At 45.7% G+C, this 27,285-nt stretch overlaps 1 long non-coding RNA gene across 1 annotated transcript in view; it reads right to left on the bottom strand.

Annotated features, from left to right (window-relative positions):
- LOC140425974 (uncharacterized) overlaps positions 1–27,265 on the bottom strand; it is a 115,424-nt gene extending 88,159 nt beyond the window's left edge. Inside the window, exons 1-2 of the long non-coding RNA XR_011948106.1 lie at positions 27,151–27,265; positions 25,091–25,155 (exon numbers count right to left, since the gene is read on the bottom strand). This is a non-coding gene — a long non-coding RNA (uncharacterized lncRNA). The remainder of the gene's footprint in view (positions 1–25,090; positions 25,156–27,150) is intronic.
- Between the last annotated feature and the right edge of the window lie 20 nt (positions 27,266–27,285).

Below are 27,285 nucleotides of genomic sequence, written 5' to 3'. Positions count from 1 at the left end.
TCCGCGGAATACTGCAGTCAATGCGAATCTGAGGGAAAGCTCTCCACTGGTTGTAATCATCTTTATCCCCAAGGGAGATGGTTGTGGTTGTTCAAGATCAATCACCTCAGCATATTAGCGAAGGCATTATTCAAGGTAATGTTCCAGGCCAAGGCTTTTTTAGTTGTTTCAACAATGACGTTCCCTCTTTCATAAAGTCAGAATTGGGGATGATCACTGAAGATTACAGTGTTTAGTTCCATTCTCAACTCCTCAGATAGCGAAGCAGTCTGTGTCTGCATGTAGCAAAATGTGAACAACATTCAGACTTGGGCTTATAAATGGCTTATAGTAGGCGGCATGTGATGCAGTGGTTAGCACTGGGACTGCGGCGCTGAGGACCCGGGTTAGAATCCCGGCCCTGGGTCACTGTCCGTGTGGAGTTTGCACATTCTCCGTGTCTGCGTAAGTCTCACCCCCACAACCCAAAGATGTGCAAGTTAGGTGGATTGGCCACGCTAAATTGCCCCTCAATTGGAAAAAAAATTGGGTACTCTAAATTTATAAAAACAAATAAATGGTTTATAAATGGCAAGTAACATTCATGCCACCCAAGTGCAACACAATGCTAATTTGCAACAAAGAAGCATCTAACCACCTCCCCATGAGGTTTAATAACATTGCCATGATCAAATTCAACATCCTTAAAAGTGAGGGTGGGGTGCCAGGGATGGGGCACAGTCAGCATTAATCACAAACAAAGCGGGACCAGCATAGCACGGTAGCCCAGTGGGTAACACTGTTGCTTCATAGCGCCAGGGTCCAAGGTTTGATTCCCGGCTTGGGTCACTGTCTATGCAAAGTCTGCATGTTCTCCCTGTGCCTGCATGGGTTTCCTCCGGGTGCTCCGGTTTCCTCCCACAAGTCCCGAAAGACATGCTGTTAGGTGAATTGGATATTTTGAATTCTCCCTCTGTGTACCCGAACAGGCACCGGAATGTGGCGACGAGGGGCTTTTAACAGTAACTTCATATTGTGGCTACAAGAGTGGGTCAGCATCTGGGTATTTGCTGGTAAATGACTCACCTTTGACTCCCAAAACATTTCCAGTATTTACACGGCACAAGTGAAGAACGCGATGGAAAACTTTCTCTAGATGAGTGCAACTACAAAAACATTTTGAATGAATACATTTTTTAAAAATCTAAACGAAAGACTTGCACATTTTTAGTATCTTTCAAATCCTCAAGACATCCGTAGTACTTCACAACCAATGAATTATTCCTAAATTCTAGGCACTGTTGTGTAGGCAAGTGTGACGGCCAACTTTCATAGTCAAAGCTCCCCAAAACAACAGTGAAATAAATGGCCAGTTGACTATCATGGTTGAGGTGGGGCTTCCTTGGTAAGGTATATTCAACATATTATTATTTTATTAAATGTTTTGCACATGTGGCTAAATTTACAAGACAGCAAGGCAGAATGGCCTAGCTTAAGTTGCATGTGTCTATCCGAAACAGTATGCTGGAGACAGTGAAAGGTAGTTTAACATTCTAGCAATCATTCTCATTTACAGCAGCTATGAAAATGGCATGGACCGCCTTGCCAAGTTAGGTTGGTAGATTCCACTTCAATTGTAGGGGTACAGGGTAGTCCATTTGATTAAAGCTGACATTGGACCAGCCACTGATGGTAAGCATGCAGGTACAGTAGGCGGTAAAGAAGGCAGATGGTATGTTGGCCTTCATAGCGAGAGGATTTGAGTACAGGAGCAGGGATGTCTTGTTGCAATTATACAGGGCCTTAGTGAGGCCACACCTGGAATATTGTGTGCAGTTTGGTCTCCTTATCTGAGGAAGGATGTTCTTGCTCTGCTCTGAAGAGAGTGCAGCAAAGGTTTACCTGACTGATTCCTGGGAAGGCAGGACTGACTTATGTGAAGAGATTAAATTGGTTAGGATTGTATTCACTGGAGTTCAGAAGAATGAGGGGGAATCTCATAGAAACCTATAAAGTTCTGACAGGACCAGACCGGGTAGATGCAGGATGTTACCGATGGTAGGTAACCAGGGAGCATAGTCTGAGGACATGGGGTAGACCATTCAGGACAGAGATGAGGAGAAATTTCTTCACCCAGAGTGGTCGACCTATGGAGTTTGTTACCACAGGAAGTAGTTGAGGCCAAAACATTGCATGGTTTCAAGAAGCAGTTAGATATAGCACTTAAGGGTGAAGGGGTTCAAAGGATACGGGGAAAGCGGGATTAGGCTATTGAATTGGATGATCAGCTACGATCAGAACCATAGAATCATAGAATTTACTGTGCAGAAGGAGGCCATTCGACCGGTCGAGTCTGCACTGGCCCTTACCCTACTCAAGCCCACATCTCTACCCTATCCCCGCAACCCCCACTTAACCTTTTTGGACACTAAGGGCAATTTAGCATGGCCAATCCACCTAACCCGCACATCTTTGGACTGTGGGAGGGAACCCATGCACCACGCAGACACGGGGAGAACATGCAGACTCCGCACAGACAATGACCCAAGCCAGGAATCAAACTTGGGACCCTGGAGCCGTGAAGCAACTGTGCTAACCACTGTGCTACCGAATGGCGGAGTAGTCTCGAAGGGCTGAATGGCCTCCTCCTACTCCTATTTTCGATGTTTCTATGAATCAGGCTTGGAGGTAGTTGTGTTTTTATAAATGGAGGCTTTCAAAACTTTTAACAAATTAAATAGCTTAGAAATTCTGGAGGTAAGTTGGGAAATGTTTAATAATAATCGCTTATTGTCACATGTCGGCTTCAATGAAGTTACTGTGAAAAGACCCTAGTCGCCACATTCCGGTGCCTGTTCGTGGAGGCCAGTATGGGAATTGAACCCACGCAGCTGGCATTGTTCTGCATTACAAGCCAGCTGTTCAGCCCACTGTGCTAAAGCAGCCCGAGTTTAAACTCAAGCAGTACAATGCAATGATATGGAGAGTCGTGTTGAGTTCTTTATTTTGTATCATTCTGCAAAGAAGGCAATGTACGAACAGATGTGTTTGATCTGATCAAAACTGTTGCTCTTTTCATTATGTTTTTGAAATAAAACTGCTTGAATGATTCATATCAATCCTCATATCACGGAGAATTGGCTCAGCCTGCCTTTGGAGAACCTGACAAAGTACACATGCAGAAGACACTAATACCCTTTTCAGAGCGGTTTGTTACAACCCCAGGTTGCATGATAACACAAGTGGATTTTGGACAGTGTGAGTCATTACATATAATTTACAACACAGAAGCAGGCCACTTGGCCTAACTGGACTATGCTGGTTTCTTTTCTCTTCACACAAGCCTCCTCCCACCTTTTCCATCTAACCCAATCAGCACATTCTTCTATTTTCTTCTCATGTGCTTATCTGATTTCCTCTTCAATTTATCTATGTAATTAGATTCAACTATTCCGCACGGTAGCAGGTCCCACATGTAGTGATATGCATCACTGTATATACACAAGGGGTTAATGTAAATACACTACAACTAAGAAACCACTAGAGGGAGCACTAGAGATGTCATGACATGCAGACACGCAACCAATGGGTCATTAGAACAGGACGCAACCAATGGGCAATCAGGACACCCAGAGGTGGCATTACCACAAGGGGTACTACACGACCCATATAAAAAACACAAGGCACACAGGCTCTGCCTCTTCCACCGGCAGAAACCAAGAGAGCAAGACAGGATTGATTATCAGCAACATCACACCCTAGCACATGGTCGAGAGCAAGCTTGTATAGTTAGCAGAATAGACTGAGTTACTAGAGGCAGATTAGTAGAGTGTTGAACTCATTTAAGAGCATTGTTAATCGTTCAATAAATACGTTAAACTTATCTCCGAGTCTGGAGTATCTTTCAGCAGAGCCTACATCAAGTGGCAGCTTATGTTACTAGCAATAACATAACAACATAACACAACATGGTACAGGAGTGACTGCTCAATCTCCCTACTTCAATTCAGCAAGGTTAGAGACAACCAGCAACCAAATCCAGGCACGATGAACAAGATTCAGGCTCCTCATCAACTCAGGACCACTGGTAATCTTAGTGCTAGCTGGCGTTCGTTCAAACAAAAATTCCAACTATACATGGAAGCATCCGACCTGAATGGCACGACCGCTGCTCGGAAGATAGCTCTTCTACTCACCACTGCAGGTTAACATGCGACAGAGATCTTCAACTCGTTTCAATACTCAGAAGGGCAGGACAAAACGAAATACCAGACCATCCTAGACAAATTCGACAGCCACTGCAAGGTGGACACGAACAAAATCGGTAAAAATGGCGCGAATACTCACCACAAGGCAGAGGTAGGGTTGAAACAGAAGAAGACAGCAGTTTTGAATGGCAGCCATCTTGCACGTGTGCAGTCTGACCAATCCGCACTTCCCTAAAAGACCCAAACTGGCAAACCGGTGTTTTGCGCTAAAGAGCGCACAGTAAAGGAACGTCGGCGTGCGCATGCGCATGCACAATTGAGTCCTATGCATGACGTCGCGAGCGTCATGACGTCAGAGGCCCCGGACCACGCCCACTTAAAGAGGAAATGTCCGAAAATTAAAAAGAAGAGTTTTAAAGCCACAAAACACAATTCTTTCACCTCGAAAGACATAACATGCATGAATTTCTACCAGACTTTGAAAATAACCTCCGCAGCACCCTGGAACAAGCAGTTTGCACCACCCGAAGCGAAGAGCACAATGACAAATCTGAAACCAAAGAAGATGGTTGTTCATTGAACAAGAAGAAAACGATGCCACACAGCGAGTACTGAACGACTCCGTTGGCATCAGGAGTGTGCGACACCAAACGCATGACTCTGATCAATGCAGTGCTACAGATCCAGACGATAACTACCTGGATAACGCATACCGAGTAGGCATCATCACGAATAGCGAATACGCCACACCGGGCACATTGCAAGTCCCGTCAATCCTTGCCATGGATTTCGAGGACAAATGGAATGCAGTGATGGATGTCAACCAATCCAAACTCCATCCAGTCCAAACTGCACACAAGTGCCTCCGCCAACCTGACCTCGCAGTCGGACTTCACGAGAATCAAGAAGGCTCCCAAGCTCCTTCCAGCTTCCTGCAAACTCCAGGACTACACTGGCAATGCAATTAAGGCACTAGAGTCCTGCCACCTGACAGTGTCCAACCGACACATACAGACAAGCCTACACTTCGAGATTGTTCAGCCAAACAGGGCATCCCTGCTAGGTGAGCACGCCTGCAAGCAACTGAACCTCATTCGACGGGTCTACACCATGACGCCGTCTCATCCGGATCCTCAGGCCAGCATCAACGACATCCTGACCCAGTACCCAGATGTCTTCAGCGGGATGGGCACACTTCTGTACGAGTACAGGATTCTACTGCAGCCTGACACCAAACCAGTGGTCCACGCACCACGAAGAGTCCCCGATTTCACACAGACAGCGATGGAAGACTCCACAGCAAGACCACTGCACGACTCCACACAGAGAGTGATGAAAGACTCTACAGAGAGAGCGATACAAGCCTCCACAGAGAGCTCGTTGACAGACTTCACAATGGAAGCAACTCAAGACTCCATAGCGAAGTCCATGCATGAACAAGACCATGAAGTTCTACCAACCTTACCTGAGCAACCAGAAGCAGACTATGAAAGTCTACCCAGCTCATTTAACCAACAAGAAGACACTGAATGTGAGACAAGTGACGAAGAAATCACAATTCCCATACAAGATGTGCAAGATCACAGCGAGACTGACAGATCTCAGCTCGTATGTACAGAAGCACTCAACAATCAAAGTGAAACTGCTCTTGAGTCCAGTGAGACCGCATCAATTAAAACCTCATCCACTTCAGCCTATCCACAAGAAAATGAAATTTGAAGATTTTGACTCCAGACGAGGAGCATTAAGAAACCGATGATGATTCAAGTGAACCAGAAATGACACCAGAAGAGGAGCACCAAGGAATCAAAGAGGAATCACATCAACCACAAAGGAGTGATGTCACCAAGACCAATGCAACATCTGGTCATTCTCATAATCTTCAAGAAGAAACGCTCAATGAAGCATCAGATACCACAAAGGACACTGACACAAGTAACTTTGAGAATGACTCGAATTATCCACACGGAACAGTCATTGAACGCGACAAGCACGACTAAAACAACAATAAAACAACAACTTGTACGACATGGTACAACTCTGCACATGAAGGACAATGTAACAGCACAGCGCAAAACAATGGCAAGAGTACAAACATACCACGGCATGACAACGAATCTCCCCAATTCACGTTTGCTCCACTACAAACAAGCAAACCAGTTTTCAAGAAAGATGACATAAAGAATCACTACCACAAGCATAGAAAAAAAAAGTCTAAATCAGACAACGAAGTGATTCGACCATTCGAACACCTCATGATGACTTCTTGGTTACTTAAACACAAGAACACTGACGACGATAACAAAGAAATGGCAACATTGACATCCCACTTCGACAACAGAAGAAAGCAACTCAACCGTACAAATTCATAAGATTGGACTCATAGATATTAATTGGTATTGTATAATCATCAATATCATCACAACTTGTACATGTCATCACTCATCTACCTATTTTCTACAATTTTCTTTAACAAAGTACAGAAAATATGTAACACGAAAAAAGAGGGGATGTAGTGATATGCATCACTGTATATACACAAGGGGTTAATGTAAATACACTACAACTAAATAACCACTAGAGGGAGCACCAGAGATGTCATGACATGCAGACACGCAACCAATGGGTCATTAGAACAGGACGCAACCAATGGGCAATCAGGACACCCAGAGGTGGCATTACCACAAGGGGGTACTATACGACCCATATAAAAAACACAAGGCACACAGGCTCTGCCTCTTCCACCGGCAGAAACCAAGGGAGCAAGACAGGATTGATTATCAGCAACATCACACCCTAGCACATGGTCGAGAGCAAGCTTGTATAGTTAGCAGAATAGACTGAGTTACTAGAGGCAGATTAGTAGAGTGTTGAACTCATTTAAGAGCATTGTTAATCGTTCAATAAATAAGTAAAACTTATCTCCGAGTCTGGAGTATCTTTCAGCAGAGCCTACATCAAGTGGCAGCTTATGTTACTAGCAATAACATAACACAACACCACATTTTAGCAACTCACTGGATATAGTAACTTCTCCTGAACTCTTTATTGGATCTATTAGTGATTATATTGCATTCATGGCCCCTAGTTTTATACTGCTCACAACGGAAAACATATTTTTTACATCTATCCTATTGAATATCTTCATAATTTTAAGGACATCTATTAGGTCACCCCTCAGCCTTTTCTTAAAATAAAGAGAGCCCTAGCTCAGGTTTTTCGATTTGTTAAAATGTCAGTTATGGTATCATGCTTGTAAATATTTTTGCACGTGGTTAGCACTGCTGCCTCACGGCGCCGAGGTCCCAGGTTCGATCCCGGCTCTGGGTCACTGTCCATGTGGAGTTTGCACACTCTCCCTGTGTTTGCATAAGTTTCACCCCCACAACCCAAAGATGTGCAAGCCAGGTGGATTGCCCCTTAATTGGGAAAAATTAATTGGGTATTCTAAAATTTTAAATTAAAAAAAAAGTAAATACTTTTGCACCTTCTCCAGAGTCTTGATATATTTTTGTATTCTGGGGACCAGATCTGTACACAGTAATCAATACAGTTTAACCAAAGTTCTATACAAGTTTAAAAACCTCTCTACTTTTAAAGCTTATTTCTCATTAAATGAACATTTATGGCGTTGTTAACCTGTATTGTTATTTTCTTATGATACTGGCTCGGCTGAAATTTACTCATCCAGGATGCCTACCTGAAACACGTGTTACACATTAATTATGGTTCTATGCCAGATATAGAACTCCGCATACCAAATTAAGGTAGGTGTGAGCAGAGCTGGTGATGTACACGCTCCTTGGTGTACCGATCTTGATCAGTCTACGCTCTCAAGTCCCATAAGAGTACAACAGTCAGACTACGTATGGGAATGTCTGACTCCACTGAATCTGAGAACAGATCTATTACAAGCTCTCCTTCCTGCTGTTGACTGAAGGATTAATGCCATCCAAGACACTCAGAGAACTCCTATTCTTCTTCAAAAAATGCCTTGGGATCTGCATTCATGTGGCCAGTTAGTTTAACGCTCATTCAAGAGATGATGGGGGCGATTCAGTGGACTCAAGTTAAAGTATGGTGAACGGCCCATTTAGCGGAGAGATTCTTGGCGCTTTTGCCATTTTTTTTGGCCTCGGTGAGGAACTCGTCGTCGAGGCCATTCTTTAAAACATTCCTTGCACTGGCGAGCTCATCAGTGCAGAAAGACTACTCGCGGATAGGGGCACCAATTTTTAAAGGCAGCCCTGATCTTTTGACCCCCCTCTCTGCCCCACCGCGACCTCAGGACCCCTCTCCCAATTCATTCAATTTACCTCTTCTGTGGGTCCATGAGCCCCTCCTCACACCACCTCTTATGGAGAAGCCCCCGCCCTCCCGACCACTGGTGCGGGCAATCAGGTACCTGGTCACGGCCAGTCAGGCACCCTTAGGGGGCATTCCAAGGTACCATCCTGCCATGTCCCTGACCACCCAGGGGCCTTACCTCTGCAGCGAACTTCCTCCCATCACAGACGTACCATCATGACTTTGTGAACCAGTACCAAACGGCGCTCAGTTGAGGCCTCGCTGGCGAGGCCGGTGAATCCCATGCCCTGGATGAATTGGGCGAGCTCACATTTAAATGAGCCTAGTGGTTCATTTAAATATGTCGCCTGGATCATGCCAGCGAGATCCAGATTGCGATGCGCCACGGGATTTTGTTGAATCTCGCGAGACGTTTCATGCAAGCCTCTCACGAGATTCAATGGCCTCGTCCTGACACCAAGTCAGGCGCAGCGAGACTGCTGAATCGAGTCCGATATATTCAACAACAGAGCACTGCTCTGAAACATCAGCTTAGATTATGTGCTGGGGTCTCAGCTTAGAATACATTACATATTACCATGCAAGACACGGGGCAGGATTCTCCGTTAGCCGACGCCGAATTCGGGAAAGGCGATTGGGCGATTCCGATGCTGAAATCGCCACAGGTGCCGATTTGACGGCAAATCACAATGCCCCAGCACCTTGACAGCGGCGTCAATGCATTCCGGAAAGCATGTATAGTAGACACCGTTTGCACATCATTAGCAGGTTTGACCCAGTATTCTCCGGAGCCTCCACAATTCTCCGCCTCTGATGGGCCGAGTTCCCGATAGCGCAGTTCACTTGTGCTTTTAAAAATCGGGAAGCTGGCGTAGCGGCTGCTGAGGGAGAGGGGGTACAGAAAGTATCCAACATTGTCATAGTTTGCTGACAGTTGTGCCGCTGCCTGGGGGGCTTCTGCCAGGGCCGGAGGTGTTGAATCCCAGGTTTCTTTACCCGTCAGTCTGGCCTCAATAAAAGTCGAGATGGATTTGCAGGTATAACATTAGTTATTTTATTTAGCTTGCAAGCGTTCCTCAATTCTCAGGAGCACGAAGCACATTCTGCTCCATGGACTTCTGGAATCAAGTGAGGATATGGAACAAAGGAATCTGTACTGATACATTCAAATGGCATCAAGTTTCACATACACGTTGCCCATAGGTCATCCTATATCCCTCCTGACCTGTTTGATCTATTCTGATTGGCTCACTTCCAATCCCTTCCTCCGGCCCCTATTATCCAGCATCACACTCGTAGACACACCTCTTCCTGCTGTTTCCATGCGGTCTGAAATCCTTTGTCTATGAACTAACCAGAATCAAAGTGGCCTATTTCTACATTACATTAACTAATATCTCTAAAGTAACTATTTTATATCACATTCGTCATTCCCTCCTTTTATCATTCCATGATAACCGGACTATCCAATCCATAGCTACGGTTCCTCATCTAAAAAGATCCGTCGCTGCATTTCCAATTCCTGGCTTAGCCCCCCCTCATCTGCTTCACCCTCATGGATTTTAACAGTTAAGTTTTTAGGGGCGTTGATCTGATCCAGTGCACCCCGCATTCTACCCATCACACATTTAAGGATGGCCAGGCCCACAAAGATGCAGCCGATAGCTACCACTAAATACATGGCCATATTTATCAACCAGTCCTTCCAACCTCCAAATCCCCAGTTACCGCAAGAACCAGGATCCTGCATCCCGTCCAGGTGATCCCGTATGCGATCCATAAATTTAGTGATGTTAGCGGTCAAGTCTTGAACTCCCATGATACACTTGCCCTGCACTATGGCGCATACCCCACCCTCACGGGCCAGAAGATAGTCAAGAGCATACCGGTTCTGCATTGCAAACAACCGTAGCTGAGACAATTCCTTGGTTATTGCCCCGAGGGCTCCCAAGGTTTCATTTCCCAAGATGGTAAGGCCACAAATAAAATAATTCCTATCACTGACAGCCAAGGAACCCCCCACACCTCCTAGTGTCAATACGCTCAGAATCCCCCACCCGGCTGAGTGGCCCCGGTTGGGTGCAAGAACCTGAGTTTTTTTTCCAGTTCTCGCAAAATTCAGCAGAGACTGCCCGACGTGCTAACTGATTATGCAGCTTCCACGCCGAAGGGCAGGGGACTGTGGTAGGGACTAGAGTCCCTATAGCAATTCGGCGGGGAAATGGGGGTGACAAAACATTGGTCGCTGTACCATTAAATAAAAAGTAGTATCCTTGCTCCGTGTGCAGGCTAGCATCACAATCAGCATATCGGTTGCGTAAGGACCCCCCAGTAGCCCAGTTTATCCAACTTTGAAACGCCCATTCGGGCCGCCTAGCAATGCGGAAAGCCCTAGTCCCAACAGTGATATGAGAGACATTCGCCCAGCCACAAAGGAGCTGGAGGCCGGCGTTCAATGGAACGCAAGTGGTGTTGTAACAAACGCATTGGCCAGACGCCTGGGTGATATGGCACCTCCTGTCCGTACAGGTGGGGAACAGACATGTTATATTCGTGTCCATCTCTACCAGCAAACAGCCGTATCCTTCATTGCTGAAACAATTCTCGTACGACCGGGAATCCCTATTGGGAGTGAAGTGGCTAGGTATGTACGCCCTCCACCGTTGCAGCCTATCGTACTGTGAATGGGAATTATCCCGAGGAAGGGGAAGGCAAATAGCCGGTGGTGCTGAACCCGGATCGTAAGGAAGAGTGACCTGCTCGGGCAGTGGCTCGGAATGCTGACAATGAACCACCGTTTGGGGAGTGCCCCAAAGCGGTGAAACAGAAAATAACCTAGACACCGCTGCGGGGTTCGGGTAGCAGACAACCCGTCCCTGTCCATACAAGCGGTGGTAAATCTGGTAGAAGAGATTCATACTACCCGGGTTTCCCTCAGTTTGGCCTTTAACTAACTTAAGTGTATCTCCCGGTAACCTACGTTCTAGCTGTACTTCCCTTCTCATACGCCCCGTCCTCTCTCTAGTCCCTTTCACTTTCTCATAGCCTCTTCCTACGCTCTTCTGACAGCCTGATGTTACCTTTATTGCACCACTCTTAACACATCCAAAATCGAATTTACATGTATTCCAAAAACAAGGCAATGTCCATATAATGTTCCCTTCCCATCGCCGGGACCGGTGCAACTGCTTCATGACTCCTGCATTCTCCTTAACTTTGACAACCTTCCATGAGTCGATACCATGTCCTCGTATATGGGGGCAGCGAAGAACATCACCTTTGCATAGGTGATGTATCCTTGTAGACTGGTTGGGGCTACAAATATAGATAATATTCCCCTTTTCATCGCCAATAACACACCAAGCGAAGTGAGGCCAAATATCACACAGACGGTGCGTTGCCACTCCATCATGCTCCACACCTGTAAAATAGAACTGGAGAAGGGAGGCAGGTTAGTATCCGACCTTTTACAGTAGTGGAGATGGACTCAATTTACAGTGATGTAGGTGGACCCAAGCACTTCGCCCCTCCACTTTAACTGCTGTGGGGGTGGTAAGGAGAACTTGGAAGGGCCCGTCCCATCGCGGCTCCGACCCCTTCCTAGTCCAATTTTTGACCATGACATAACTGCCGGGCTGGACTGAAAGTGAGCTAGGTACTGGGGGCAATGGCTGGTGAGCCGCGCGGACCTGGCCATGGAGTTCCTTGAGCACTTGTGTGAGGGCTAGAACATAGGTGGTCATCTCTTCAGTCATCTGGTGAAACTGAACCAGTCTGGGAACCTGCAGGCTCCAGGGAGTTCTAAGAGGCCTGCCATAAAGAATCTCGGCAGGAGAGAGCCGGGCCGGTCCCGCAGGTGTAACCCGCAGCTGGAAGAGGGCAACGGGGAGCAACTTAAGCCATGTCAGTCCCGTGTCTGCTCTTAATTTAGCCAATTTAGTTTTGAGGGTCTGATTGTGTCTCTCAACCAACCCGGCCGCCTGCGGTCTGTACGCACAGTGTAACTGCTGGCGTATGCCCAACTGGGAGCAAAACTCCTTGTTAATTTGTCCAATAAAATGAGGCCCATTATTAGAACTTAACTGAGCTGGTATACCGTACCGGGGAATGATTTCCCGCATCAAGACTTTAACCACAGTAGCAGCTTTATTATCGATAGTCGGATACGCCTCGACCCATCTGCTGAACACATCCACAATGACCAAAATATATTTATAACATTGACACCTTTCCAACTCAATGTAATCCATTTGGAGCGTCTCAAAGGGACCACTGGGCAACGGGGTTTGCCCCATCCCACAAGGGATACCTTTTCCGGTGTTATATTGCTGACAAATCAAACACCGATTACTGATACTTTGGGCCAACCCCTGCATTTTAGGGTGCCACCGAGTGACCAGCAACAAATCACTAGTCCCTCGAGCCCCACAATGAGTTGCAAAGTGTACACATTCAATGACCCATAAAGCCAGTACATCAGACATACAAGTCTGATGTGCTGGCGTGGTCCATAAAGAGGAAACAGAATCATATGTACAACCTAACCGTTTCCACATTTGTTTATCACTCTCAGGAGCGCCTCCTGTAACCTTCTGACGTCTTGGATGGTTGGCATTGACTTGTGAGAAGCAGACATATTTATAGTAGATCGTTTAGTCTGACTTAACATCTTAGGCACCATCACTTGCTGAATTTGCGCGGCTGTCCGCGCTGCACAATCTGCTCGTTCATTACCAACGTCAACTGGGGTCCTACCATTCGTGTGGGCAGCGCATTTAATAACGGAAATCTGCGCGGGCATAAGGAGGGCCTGCAGTAGGTCATTAACTAAACCCCGGTTGGATATTTCTGTGCCTGCCGAGGTAAGGAATCCCCTATTCTTCCAGAGTTGTCCGAAGTCATGAACTACCCCAAAAGCATATCGGGAGTCAGTGTAAATATTTACCCGACGATCTCCCCCAAGTATACATGCACGGGTGAGGGCAAAAAGTTCGGCTTGTTGAGCTGAATAAGGGGTCTGGAAAGCTGCCGCTTCTAGAATCAGACCATCCTGATCTATGATTGCATAACCGGACAGTCTCCGGCCAGTGGGGCTTACTAATGCACTGCCATCAACATACATAATCATGTCAGGTTGTTCTAATGGAATATCACCCTTATTGTTATAGTTTCCTGAATCAAGGCTAAACAGTCGTGACCAGGCGCGTCCTCATTGACAGGGGGACCGCTAAGAAAACAGGCTGGATTGATAGTGGTACAGTATTTAAATGTCAGACGTGGATTATTCAAAAGGTATATCTCATACCTATTCTGACGAGCTGCGGTAAGATGCTTAGTCTGCAGTTGCCCCAATAGTGCGATTACCGAGTGGGAGCTATACACCGTAATATCCTGTTGGAGAGTGATATTGGCAGCAGCCTGCAAACTATTGTATATCGCTGCCAAGATCTGGGTGCAAACAGGGTGGCCCAACGCCACTGGGTCGAGTTTGGAAGAGTAATATGCTACGGGCCGGTGCTTGTCCCCATGTTGCTGGGTGAGTACCGCTGTTGAACATCCTTCCAGAACAGTACAGTATATCTGGAATGGTCGGTCGTATAGGGACCTACCGAGGGCCGGTGCTTGTGACAAGGCCTGCTTCAGGCAACGGAAGGTCCCGAGTGCCTCGGTGGTGAGAGTAAAGTTCCCCTCTTCACTAGTGTAAGGCGTCAGCAGCTTTGTATAGACAGCGATGTTTGGTATCCACTGCCGACAATAATTCACCATACCCAGCCAATGACAAACCTCCTTGGCTATTGTAGGGGCGGGGAATTGGCATATTGGTTCAATCCTACTGGGTTCGAGACTTCTTTCTGTGGCTGTAAGTAAAACTCCTAAGAACTTAACTTTTCTCTGAGCCACCAAGACCTTTGCTTGTGAGACAACATAACCCAACGAGGATAGGTGGTTCAATAATTGGATCACATCATCCCTATTACTGGGCTCGTCAGGACTTGCCACCAATATGTCATCTACATACTGCACTAGAGTGGAACCATGCTCCAATGTCAAGGCCTGGAGTTGGGTCTGCAGACATCTGGAGAAGAGTGTAGGTGAGTTGACGAACCCCTGTGGCAGTCGGGTCCAGGTATACTGCTGTCCATTGTAAGTGAAGGCAAACAAATATTGACTTTCAGTCGCAAGTGGGAGGGCAAAGAAGGCGTGCTGAAGGTCAATTACGGCGAAGACCCGGGCTTGAGCTGGAATTTGAGCCAGTATGTGGGCAGGGTTAGGGACGAGAGCATGTAACGGCTGTGCAATGGCATTGATTGAACGTAAATCCTGTACTAATCGGTACTGGTCTGGTTTGGCTGGTTTAGGCACAGCAAGTATGGGGGTGTTACATTCTGATTGGCAAGGGACCAAAATACCCTGTTTCAACAGCTCTTGAATTAATTTATCTATTGACGGAGCAGCTTGAGATTTCAGGGGGTATTGCCGAATGGAAGGCAGCTTTACATGGTCCTTAATCGTTACCTTAATAGGTGTAACATTTGTCTTTCCCACTTGTGATGGGTATTCCGCCCAGACCTGTGGATTGACATATTCCAACACATCATGTCCCCTGTGATGCTGAAGTCGAGTGTTAATCGTTTCAGGGACCTCAAAATATTTTATGGTAGTGCCGTCCGGCATGACTTGAAGTGCGTACTCTGTTGGATCTGAATGATCCACTGCCCTCCTTACCATAGGTCCCAGATCCCTGGCATGGTACTGGTCGTGGACCTGACGTGTAATATGAGGGCTTACCGAAGCTGACTGTGGCCATAACTGTGGTGATATTGTAACAAAATCGGCTGTACCTTCTTTTCCCATGACTGTGGCTGTAACCTTGACTGGCCATTCGGTCTCAATTAATGTCCGGTATTTGTCCTCCAACTCCCTGTTTCGTCCAGTTCTGTCATAGGCCAGGGTAACGTGATGCAGTGACTGTTCAACGTCTAACGTCCACCACTGGGGGTGATAGAAATATAGCACTGTTGTCTCATCCTCCATGATGTAACCGTTACCCCCTCATCTCCGCACTCTAGCTGTAGCTGGAAGATACACAGTAACTCTCGGGCCAACAAGTTACAGTCCAATCCATTAGTCACTACAAACTGATGATCTGCAGACTTATTCTCGTAAGTGACTGTCACAGGTTCAGAAATAGGATACTCACACACCTGTCCTGTCTTTTAAAGGGGCATTCCTGTTGCCAGTGATCTGCACGGCCGCAATTAAAACATGCATTGCTCCCTCTATATCTGCCTCGTCCTCTTCTCCCAGTAGACCAATGGCCCCTCAGAGGGGGCTGCGGTTGTAAAGCTGTTGATGCATTCGGTGGGCCATAAAAAGGGGCTGAGGGTCCCTTTGGGTGGGTTTGGTATCTTCCTAATCGGCAACTGTCTCCGAATCTCACCAGGGGGCACTCTAGCTATTTCCCCTTTGTTCCAAGACTTCAACGTCTTTCCCTGTCACTAGGGGGAGTTCTTTCTCTTCAAATCATCTATTGCAGGTTCCTTTGTTCCCGAACCTTGTGGTTTCTCCTTAGTTTGGAGACACTTAGGTGGTATGCTTAATTGTTTCTGGTGAGGGTCAAGCCCCTCTCTCGCTGTCCGAGTTCTTGTCCTAGAGCTAACTGGGCTTGTGGGACAGAGCTCCTCTTGTTCTACTGATCGTGAAGTTGGTAAATCAGGACCCACACTATCACCCAAAAGGGCTTGAGTTACTGGCATATTTGGAATCTGGGGAGCAATGACTGGATATCAATTATTATACTCTGGTGGTTCTGGAATTAGTGCAGACAATGCTACAGGTGCAGTCGGAACTTTTAGTGAACATTTTCTAAATTATTGATTTTATCTTTTTCTGTCAATTCAAGGCCAGCCATTGAACTACGTAGCTCATCTTTTGTTTCACCCGTGCCTTTCCTGTCTCTACTTGGTTGAAAAGGTTTTAACAGTGGTTTTTTAAAAAACTTAAAAATGTTTGAAAATTCAAATTGAATTACTGCAACTTGCAAGCTTAGCTCTGATCTCAACTCAGAACTAAATTTACGATTTGCTTAACACAAACTTGTATAGCATTTACAACTTAATTATTTCTTTATCTTAACAATTTTTCTTTTAACAAGTTTTTTTTTCTCTTTAACATTCACATAAATGTTGGCAAAATCAACTATCATCTCCAGATTTACACTTTTTTAAACTGCTGTCCGTGACCTCCTTTAAGTTTCTATTAATCTCCTGATAAAATGAGATAAACATTATTTCAAGTAAGTAAAACTTAAGATTCTGGCAATTTCAATCAATTGCTTCGAAAATAATAACTTTTATCAAAGAGGTAGAGAAACCCACTGGTTTCCTTTAATTAATTCAAAACGTAATTTTGCTGGTGTTCACTGACTCAAAGGAAAGGTATCCGATTACACTACAGGCTGCTGCTGTTATCTCAAAGCCTGAGTGAGAAGCACTGTCTGTCTTTTGATTTTGCCTGCTGCTGTTAACCCTTTGAGAGACTTCTGCTTCAACCAATATGCAGCATTCCCCACAATCTCAACTAGTCCTCGGAACTGCGTTTTTCGCCACTACAGTCCAAGGGTACAATTTTAGCTTAATCAACTATATAGTTAACACACTCACACATGGAGGTGAACCATTTTCAATTTCAAATGTCTCATCGACCTCCCATAACCTAACCCAAACCGAATTAACACACACATGGAGGTGAACCATTTTCAATTTCAAATGTCCCATCGACCTCCCATAACCTAACCCAAGCCGAATTAACACACACATGGAGGTGAACCATTTTCAATTTCAAATGTCCCATCGACCTCCCATAACCTAACCCAAGCCGAATTAACACACATGGAGGTGAACCATTTTCAATTTCAAATGTCCCATCGACCTCCCATAACCTAACCCAAGCCGAATTAACAATATGAGATCCCATCAATTAAAATGCTAATCCCCAGACTGACCTGTGATTTCGTCGAGACGATTTTTCTGTACCAATCGCGAGTGACCAGACTAATCAGACGATAAGAAGAGGGGAAAAATCAATGCGTGGTCATTTTCCAGCTTTACATTGAGGGCCCTTTTTTCCCCATCCTCCTGTTCATAATCAGTCGAATTCTGATTTCGCAGTTGGTCAGGACCGTCCTGCGAAATCCCGGGTTTACGGCACCAAATGTTGAATCCCAGGTTTCTTTACCCGTCAGTCTGGCCTCAATAAAAGTCGAGATGGATTTGCAGGTATAACATTAGTTATTTTATTTAGCTTGCAAGCATTCCTCAATTCTCAAGAGCACGAAGCACATTCTGCTCCATGGACTTCTGGAATCAAGTGAGGATATGGAACAAAGGAATCTGTACTGATACATTCAAATGGCATCAAGTTTCACATACACGATGCCCATAGGTCATCCTATATCCCTCCTGACCTGTTTGATCTATTCTGATTGGCTCACTTCCAATCCCTTCCTCCGGCCCCTATTATCCAGCATCACTCTCGTAGACACACCTCTTCCTGCTGTTTCCATGCGGTCTGAAATCCTTTGTCTATGAACTAACCAGAATCAAAGTGGCCTATTTCTACATTACATTAACTAATATCTCTAAAGTAACTATTTTATATCACATTCGTCAGAGGGAGTAGCGGGATTGGATAGGAGATGGGCTGTGGGGTCGGGGTGGACGGACACGGAACACCATTGCCGCAACTGACAAGACAGCCATACAGCTGCGCACACTGCTAACAACCCACTTTGAACATGGTGCCACAGATCGTATAGGTGTCCCCCCCCATGACACCCCCCTGGGTGCTATCTGGCCCCAGCTGACCTATCAGCTGTATGGGCATGCTCCATCACAAGTTTCTCAGGATAGAAAAAATAAAGTTCACCTTAGAGGATTCTGTGGAGGGGTTTGCCCGAAGGTGGCTGCTGTTTATCGACTTCTTCTAGAATAGTTAAGATATCAGCAGTGAGAGGGGAAGGCGGGGAGGAGGCAGGGCAGCTGGAAAGCAGAAAGCGGGATGGTGGGGTACTTTGTTATGCTTGTTATTTGCAGCCCTGTTGGTTTGTTTTGATTTGTGATTATGTTTGTTGTGTGAATATATAAATGCCTCAATAAAATATATTTTTTTAAAGTACGTGGGGAGTGTAATGTGCATGTGCGGCTGCAGCTTGTCAGCCTCCCGAGTATCAATAATGGACCTGGCGAATCCCACACCGTTTTTCATTGGAATCGATTGTGTTCCACGCAGCATGGCTGCTAGCCCCTCAATGGTAACGGAATCGGTCCAGGTGCAATTCCAGTTTTTCTGTCGTAAAAGTCCACGGATTCTGTGTTGGTGTCAACACGTAGTCTCAGAAATGGAGATTTAAAAAGTGTATTCTTCCTTTCAGGGATTGTGGGCTTCATTGACAAGAGCAGGTTTCCCATCTGTAATTGGCCTTGAACTGACTGGCTTGCTCGGCCATTTCAGTGGGCATCTAAGAATTAAACACATTTATTTGGGTCTGGAGTCACATGTAGGTCAGACTGTGGAAGGATGACAGATTTCCTTCACTAAGGGACATTATTGAACCAGATTTTTTTTCTCCCACAATCGGCGATAGTCTCAACATGATTGAGACTAGCTTTATATTCCAGATTTTACAATTGAATTTACATTTCACCAGCTGCTGTGGTGGGGTTGGAATCTATGTCCCCAGAGCATTAGCCTGGACCTCTGGGTTACTAGTTCAATGACATTACCAACTCACCACCGTCTCCCCTTTATTTAAAAGTACCCTTCAGAAGCTCTGGACAAGTACATTATTGCTCACTCTCCAGTTTTCATCAAATTGTACTGGAAAATATGATTATTTATAATCATCCCAAAAGCACAGTTGCGAAAAGCACAAGTATATTGAGTATAAGTACAAATATTTTTTTTTAAATTTAGAGTATCCAATCAATGTACAGTTTAGCATGACCAATTCACCTCTCCTGCATATCTTCGGGTTGTGGGGGTGAGACCCATGCAGACACGGGGAGAATGTGCAAACTCCACACAGCCAGTGACCCGGGACCAGGATCGAACCTGGGTCTTCGGCAGCTGTGCTAACCACTGCGCCACCATGCTGCCCCGAGTTTACGTACAAATATAAAAACCCTGCTGATGCTACCTGCGAGAGTCTCAAAACTCCAAAGATTAACTTGAAACATTGTTTTTTTTGTGGTGTGTTTTTGCTTGGAATAATATGAGGAACGATGTACAACACAGTGAGGAACCAGTCCAGTCGTTGTCAACAATTAATGATGAATATTTATTAAAGTAAAATAAAAGAAAAACACATGGCAAGAGGCTAATATACAACTATGACACTGAATTACATGAGTAGCTAAGCACCCTGGGCGGGATTCTCCGTCCTGCCAACCCCGGTTTCCTGCATGCCAGCCCCCACCAGGAGGATTCTTCGTTCCCACAGCTGGCCACTGGGGTATCCCATAGTGGCCACCCCACATCATCGGGAAACCCGTGGAATGGAGGGTCCCATCGATGGAGAATCCTGCAGCGTGTGTTTTCTGAAGTAACCTGTTGTTCCCAAAATATACCCACATTCCCTGAACTCACTGAGATCCCCCTTTTTCCAAGCAACATCCAATTTTAGTAACTCTATAGGTCAAATCCAGTTAATAGTTACCACACAATACTGCTTAAGTGATCAAGTCTGGGAAAAGGTCTCTTCCTGGTTCAGCGAAGGCATCTTTTGGAGGGAATATCTGCAAACTGTCATGGCTCTAAATGATAGATGGAAAAGGCCTCCATGGCTTGGATCTTAGATAGAACTAGCCTGCTTCCCCAGTGAAGGTGTTAGCAGTTATACTGTTCGATCTCTTTGATATTTCCCTCTGGGGATATGGCTGTCTACCTCGGTCAAATTCCTTGCCTTTAGAAGATATAATTTGTATCGCTCCACTGATCCCTAGTAAGCAATGTTTCTCATATGGCTATTCGCACCTCAATGTCTCGAGACTGTTGCTAATCTTGTCACTTTTCTGCTATTTTCTTTTGATCTCAAGTTCACTGTTAATCTCGTTAACCTCCCACATTCTTTTTTTTTTTAAATTGAGGGTACCCAATTCATTTTTACCAATTAAGGGGCAATTTTAGCCTGGCCAATCCACCTAACCTGCACATCTTTTGGGTTGTAGGGGCGAAACCCACGCAAATACGGGGAGAAGGTGCAAACTCCACACGGACAATGACCCAGAGCCGGGACTGAACCTGGGACCTCGGCGCCATGAGATGGCAGTGCTAACCACTGCGCCACCGTGCTGCCCCACCTCTCACATTCTTGACAATATGAAGTCAACTGAAGCAATTATTGTATTGCCATTTGATGCTGAATACGTACTTTTCAATAAAGGTATTAGGTGGGTTCAGCATATAAGGCAAGATAAGTCTAAATAAGGGTTTCAGCGCATGTATGTGAACACACAGTGTGGTTGATACGATTGGTGGGTTGGAGACGCAGATAACTATGTGAAAATATGATGTTGTGCTGATAACAAAGAACTGGCTCAAAGAAGGACATGACTGGGTATTAAATATTCCTGGATTCAAGTATTGCACAGAAGAAACCCATAATTTTCCAATTTCCCAAGAACATACAACATAGAACATTACAGCGCAGTACAGGCCCTTCGGCCCTCGATGTTGCGCCGACCTGTGAAACCACTCTAAGGCCCATCTACAGTATTCCCTTAGCATCCATATGTCTATCAAATGACCATTTGATTACCCATGGTGTTGGCGAGTCCACTACTGTTGCAGGCAGGGCATTCCACGCCCTTACTACTCTCTGAGTAAAGAACCTACCTCTGACATCTGTCCTATATCTATCTCCCCTCAATTTAAAGCTATGTCCCCTCGTGCTAGACATCAACATCCAGTGAAAAAGGCTCTCACTGTTCACCCTATCCAATCCTCTGATCATCTTGTATGCCTCAATTAAGTGACCTCTTAACCTTCTTCTCTCCAACGAAAACAGTCTCAAGTCCCTCAGCCTTTCCTCATAAGATCTTCCCTCCATGCCAGGCAACATTCTGGTAAATCTCCTCTGCATCCTTTCCAATGCTTCCACATCCTTCCTATAATGTGATGACCAGAATTGCATGCAATACTCGAAATGCGGCCGCACCAGGGTTTTGTACAGCTGCAACATGACCTCATGGCTCCGAAACCAATAAAAGCTAACACACCATACGCCTTCTTAACAGCCCTCTCAACCTGGGTGGCAACTTTCAGGGATCTATGTATATGGACACCGAGATCTCTCTGCTCATCCACACTGCCAAGAATCTTACCATTAGCCCAGTACTCTGTATTCCTGTTATTCCTTCCAAAATGAATCACCTCACACTTTTCTGCATTAAACTCCATTTTCCACCTCTCAGCCCAGCGCTGCAGCTTATCTATGTCCCTCTGTAACTTGTAACATCCTTCCGCACTGTCCACAACTCCACCGACTTTAGTGTCATCTGCAAATGTACTCACCCATCCTTCTACGCCCTCCTGCAGGTCATTTATAAAAATGACAAACAGCAGTGGCCCCAAAACAGATCCTTGTGGTACACCACTAGAAACTGGACTCCAGGCTGAACATTTCCCATCAACCACCACCCTTTGTCTTCTTCCAGCTAGCCAATTTCTGATCCAAACTGCTAAAGCACCCTGAATCCCATGCCTCCGTATTTTCTGCAGAAGCCTACCGTGTGGAACCTTATCAAACGCTTTACTGAAATCCATATACACCACATCAACTGCTTTACCCTCATCCACCTGTTTGGTCACCTTCTCAAAGAATTCAATAAGGTTTGTGAGGCACGACCTACCCTTCACAAAACCGTGTTGACTATCTATAATCAAATTCTTCCTTTCCAGATGATTATCCATCCTATCTCTTATAAACCTTTCCAAGATTTTGCCTACAACAGAAGTAAGGCTCACTGGTCTATAGTTACCGGGGTTGTCTCTAATTCCCTTCTTGAACAAGGGGACAACATTTGCTATCCTCCAGTCTTCTGGCACTATTCCTGTAGACAAAGATGACTTAAAGATCAAAGCCAAAGGCTCAGCAATCTCCTCCCTAGCTTCCCAGAGAATCCTATGATAAATCCCATCCGGCCCAGAGGACTTATCTATTTTCACACTTTCCAGAATGGCTAACACCTCCTCCTCATGGACCTCAAGCCCTTCTAATCTAGTAGCCTGAATCTCAGTATTCTCCTCGACAACACTATCTTTTTCCTGTGTGAATACTGACGAAAAATGTTCATTTAGCACCTCTCCTATCTCCTCGGACTCCATGCACAACTTCCCGCGACTGTCCTTGACTGGCCCTACTCTTACCCTAGTCATTCTTTTATTCCTGACATATCTATAGAAAGCTTTAGGGTTATCCTTGATCCTATCTGCCAAAGATTTCTCATGTCCCCTCCTGGCTCTTCTTAGCTCTCTCTTTCGGTCCTTCCTAGCTAACTTGTAACTCTCGAGCGCCCTAACTGAACCTTCATGCCTCAACTTTACATAAGCCTCCTTCTTCCTCTTGACAAGTGTTTCGACTGCTTTAGTAAACCACGGTTCCCTTGCTCGACCACTTCCTCCCTGCCTGACAGATACATACTTATCAAGGACACGCAGTAGCTGTTCCTTGAACAAGTTCCACATTTACATTGTGCCCATCCCCTGCAGTTTTCCTCTCCATCCGATGCATCTTGCCTCATCGCATCATAATTGCCTTTCCCCAGATATAACTCTTGCCCTGCGGTATATACCTATCCCTTTCCATCACTGAAGTAAACGTAATCGAATTGTGTATCACTATCAACAAAGTGCTCACCTACCTCCAAATCTAACACCTGTCCTGGTTCATTACCCAGTACCCAATCCAAAATGGCCTCGCCTCTCGTTGGCCTATCTACATACTGTGTCAGGAAACCCTCCTGCACACATTGGACAAAAACGGACCCATCTAAAGTACTCAAACTATAGCGTTTCCAGTCAATATTTGGAAAGCTAAAGTCCCCCATAACAATTACCCTGTTGCTTTCGCTCCTATCCAGAAGCATCTTTGCAATCCTTTCCTCTACATCTCTGGAACTTTTCGGAGGCCTATAGAAAACCCCTAACAGGGTGACTTCGCCTTTCCTGTTTCTAATCTCAGCCCATACTACCTCAGTAGATGAGTCCTCATCAAACGTCCTTTCTGCCACCGTAATACTGTCTTTGGCTAACAATGCCACCCCTCCCCCTATTTTACCACCTTCCCTGAGCTTACTGAAATATCTAAACCCCGGCACCTGCAACAACCATTCCTGTCCCTGCTCTATCCATGTCTCCGAAATGGCCACAACATCGAAGTCCCATGTACCAACCTATGCCGCACGTTCACCCACCTTATTTCGGATGCTCCTGGCATTGAAGAAGACACACTTAAAACCACCTTCCTGCCTGCCGGTACACTCCTGCAACCATGAAACCTTACTCATGACCTCACTACTCTCAACCTCCTGTATACTGGAGCTACAATTCAGGTTCCCAAGCCCCTGCTGAACTAGTTTAAACCCTCCCGAAGAGCATTACCAAATTTTCCCCCCCCAGGATATTGGTACCCCTCTGGTCCAGGTGTAGACCATCCCGTTTGTAGAGGTCCCACCGACCCCAGAATGAGCCCCAATTATTCAGAAATCTGAAACCCTCCCTCCTGCACCATCCCTGTAGCCACGTGTTCAACTTCTCTCTCCCCCTATTCCTCGTCTCGCTAGCACGTGGCACGGGTAACAACCCAGAGATAATAACTCTGTTTGTCCTAGATCTAAGTTTCCACCCTAGCTCCCTGAATTCCTGCCTTACATCCCTATCCCTTTTCCTACCTATGTCATTGGTACCTATGTGGACCACGACTTGGGGCTGCTCCCCTCCCCCTTAAGGATCCCCAAAACACGATCCGAGACATCACGGACCCTGGCACCTGGGAGGCAACACACCAACCGCGAGTCTCTCTCGATCCCACAGAATCTCCTATCTATCCCCCTAACTATGGAGTCTCCAATGACTAATGCTCTGCTCCTCTCCCCCCAACCCTTCTGAGCAATAGGGACAGACTCTGCGCCAGAGACATGTACCCCATGGCTTACCTCTGGTAAGTCCCCCCCCCCCCCCCCAACAGTACCCACAGCGGTATAAGTGTTACTAAGGGGAACGACCACAGGGGATCCCTGTACTGACTCCTTCCTCCCAGCCCCTCTCACCGTCACCCATCTATCTTTATTCTTCGGAGTAACTACAACCCTGAAGCTTCTATCTATGACCACCTCTGCCTCCCGAATGATCCGAAGTTCATCCAGCTCCAGTTCCCTAATGCGGTTTCTGAGGAGCTGGAGATGGGTGCACTTCCCACAAATGAAATCAGCAGGGACACTGACGGCGTCCCTCACCTCAAACATTCTGCAGGAGCAACATTGCACTACCTTCCCTGCCATCCCCTCTAGATAAAAAAAGAAAAAGAAAGAGCTTACCTGTTATTCACTCCCTTTCTCAGCAAGCACTCACTCAGCAACCTCTATGCCCCGCACGATAACACCTGAGGGAAAATAAAATAAAAACTACTTACCAGTCACCAGCCAATCCCTTACCTGCAGGCTGTGACGTCACGGTTCAACTTCTTTCTACTTCTACCTGCCCTCAAGCCTTCCTCTTGATCTTTACAGCGGTTGTTTTTTTTTTTGGTTAGAGGAGGGAGTAGGGAGGGAAACACTGAAGAAGTGTTTCGGGTTTAAGTTCACTTGACAACAGCTCCTCCACAAACCATCTTCAAGTTAGAGGGACCGCACCGGACGTATGCAAATTTTACCCACAACAGCCAATCAGCAGCTCTGCTCTACTGCCCTCTGCTGGAGTCAGGCAGGTGCCAGAGGCTTGGAAAATTGTAAAAGTTATGCACTTGTTCAAAAAGAAAGCCCATCAACTACACCCTAGTCACTTTAGCCTTGATGGTTGGGAAGCTTTCAGGCATGATGATCAAAACTTTTTAATCCTTCGCACTGGAAGGATCTTCCGGTCCCGCCTATGTGAACGCCGATTTCAGTGACTCACTGGCCCCACCATACGGAAAGCTGTGACGGGGGGAGCTGGATAATTCTGGCCGATAATTCAGACAAAGCTAATAGTCACTTGGACAAATGCAGATTAATTAAGGAAAGCTAGCATGTATTTGTTAAGGGCAAGTCATGTTTAATTAACTTGCTGAATTTAAAAAGGTAGCAGAGAAGGTTGATGAGGATACGGTGTATTTGGACTTCCAAAAGGCGTTTGTTAAAGTGCTACATTACAGACATGTGGACAACGTTATGACTCATGGAATAAAAGGGGCAGTAGCAACATGGATATGAAATTGGCTGATGACCGGAAACAAAGTGCAGTGGTGTACAGTTTTTAGACAGGAGAAAGGTTTATAGTGGAGTTCCCCAGGAACAGTGTGGTTCCTGATCAATGCTGATGATGTTGACCTTAGTGTACTGAGCATAATTTCAAAATTTGCAAGATGATACAAAACTTGAAGTATTGTGAACTATGAGGAGTAAAACTTTAAAAAGATATAGGCAGGTCAGTGTAATAGGGGACAAGTAGAAGTTAAAATGTAATGCCGAGAAGTGTGGAGTGATTAATTTTGGTAGGAAAAATGCAGAGAGACAATATAAAATAAAGGGTACAATTCTAAAGGGAGTGTAGGAGCAGTGGACCTGGGTGTCTATGTGCATAAATCACTGAAAGTTGCAGAGCAGGTTGAGAGAGCAATTAATAAATTATACTGGGCTTTGTCACTAGAAGCATAGTGTACAAAAGCAAGTAAGTTATGTGAAACCTGTACAAAACACTGGTTTGGCCTCAACAGGATTATTGCATCTAGTTCTGGCGAAATACGTGAAGGCATTCAAAAGGTTGCAGAAACAATTTTGAGAAATATTCAAGGGATGAGGAACTCCAGTTACATAGATAGATTGGAAAGTTGGCATTCTATTCCTGGAGCGGAGGAACTTGAGAGGACATTTGATAGGAGTATACAAAATGATGAAGGGTTTGGACAGAGAGGGACAAACTATTCCCACCCATGAAAGGATCAAGACCAGAGGGCACAGATTTAAGATAACTGGCACAAGAAGCAATGGCGACATGAAGTAAAACTTTTTCACGCAGCGGGTGGCTGGGATCTGGAACGTACTGTCTTGAGAGAGTGGTGGAAGCACTTTCAACAGAGGCATTCAACAGGAAATTGGATCATTAGATCAGAAGGGAAAGAATGGCAGGCCTGTGGGAGCCAGGGCAATGGCACCAGGTGAATTGTTCATTCGGTGGGCCAGCACAGACACGACGGGCTGAATGGCCTCCTTCTGTCCTGCAATCATTCTGCGATTCTTTGGCAAACATTTTTTTTTTCGGAACAGATTTAATTCCTTCGATTGTGAACTTTCATGGACGACTATAAAAGCCTCACACTGAAAAGTAAGTGTGTGGTAGTGGTGCATCTCCCACACTTTATACAAACAACTTCCCTGCAGCTTGTCAATTAACCACTCACCTTGCAGACACCTCTCCTTCAGATTTATTGGATTCAACACACCTCAGTGGATAAATACAATAAAAAATCATCACCTTAAGTCAAATCAAATTTCTAGGAAATAAGTAGCTCCGATTTCGGCCAGCAAAGGGGCGG

The sequence above is a fragment of the Scyliorhinus torazame genome, chromosome 1, assembly GCF_047496885.1.
Source record: "Scyliorhinus torazame isolate Kashiwa2021f chromosome 1, sScyTor2.1, whole genome shotgun sequence".
Taxonomy (NCBI): domain Eukaryota; kingdom Metazoa; phylum Chordata; class Chondrichthyes; order Carcharhiniformes; family Scyliorhinidae; genus Scyliorhinus; species Scyliorhinus torazame.
The sequence above is the reverse complement of the archived record's forward strand: the minus strand, read 5'-3'. Positions and strand labels throughout refer to the sequence as shown.